Source organism: Acyrthosiphon pisum, chromosome X (assembly GCF_005508785.2).
Source record: "Acyrthosiphon pisum isolate AL4f chromosome X, pea_aphid_22Mar2018_4r6ur, whole genome shotgun sequence".
Taxonomy (NCBI): Eukaryota; Metazoa; Arthropoda; class Insecta; order Hemiptera; family Aphididae; genus Acyrthosiphon; species Acyrthosiphon pisum.
The window spans coordinates 17,534,726-17,536,372 of NC_042493.1; positions in this window are offsets into that span (position 1 = coordinate 17,534,726).

Sequence of the window (1,647 nt, forward strand, 5' to 3'; positions counted from 1 at the left end):
GCTTTCAACTGATTAAAACTAGGGATACAATTTTTTTAGTTTTACAATTTCAATATAAATTAAATTTAAGTATAATATAAATAATCCGCCATAAGTGCTTCAATAGTTGTACAATATTTGGTCGCATATTTTTTTTCTTTTGACCAATCACATAAATTTAATCATTATTTAAATAACAATAATATACATCCAAATACATAGGGCACCGATAAACTTAAATAATTATATTTTTGTAAAAACTCATTTCAATGTCATGAACAGAGTTTGAGCCAAGAATTTGCTTAAATTAATTGAAATATAATTATTAATCACATACCTATTTTTTTTTAAGTTCATTATTTGATTTACACAATCTACATACTATGTGTGTATTAAACACAACATACATTATTTTATCTTTTGAGTTGTAATGATTGATGTTGTCACCTCATTTAAATTAATTATAAAATATTATACAATTTACAAAACATTAACATTAGCAACATTTTTTTTTTCAATACACATCATTGGTGATATGTTTTTAGTCCAGCTAGATTTTTTCCACTTCTTTACAATTATCTTGATTATCTAAAAAATGTAATTCTCACTATAATAATTAAATAATATTACAATTAAAAATATTTATACATACTTAATTTGTTTTGTAGTCTGTTGAAATATTTAAATCCAATATGTGAAACATTATTTTTATTTTGTTGCCATTTTCAATTGTAATTAAACATACAGGATCTTCTGAATTGTATGTGATAGGTAGTTTCAAATCATATTTAAATTTAAAGTAGCATAATATTTAAATCTTCTGATTTTAGTTTAAAACCACAAATTCATGCCAATGAATTAATATCAAATTCAACTAGAATATATTATGATTCCAAATTGTTTTAACATAGGTCAGATTTTCATAATTTACATATTTCATAGTGAAATATACTATGACAAAACACTTAAAACACCCTGTACCTATATCCTTCAAATCATCCGTCATCAAAACAAACTCTACAATAACTGGCAGGTCGCAGGAACATCATAGTTGGTTGCAATATTTCTGTGTTGTCATATGCCATTTGATTGCATAACAAGTCATGTATTATCCAGTAAGTACCTTGGTTAGGTATACATTTGAACAAAAATAGTATATTATGTATAAATGATTAAACTGAAATCAAAATGTCTTAAGTTAATAACATATTGTATTATTTATTTTAATTTTTGCAACTACCAACTAGTGAAACTTAGTACTTACCCATAAATTGTACAAATGTAATCGCCAAGCATCCAATCCACGTGTCATAAATCAATTCAGGTACATATATGTTTGATTTAAGTATTAAATTATTAAATAAAATACGTAAAATACAATATGTGGTAAATAATAATAAAGACAATAATTATACTTTATAGAAGAACCAATAGGGTATTAGGTATATTAAAAAATAAAATACCTACGACCATAAGTGACGGACTCACGGATTCAGTTTGTTATGAATTATGAGTTATCTTATAACCTTAACCGTTTATTTAATAACTAACGTATTTTTATGTGATTAACGTTAACCCAGTATAAGGTATACTTCCATATCATATAACCACGGAACCACGATGTCAGCTGCAATTATTGCAGAGAGCACAATATAAGATAGTAGGCAC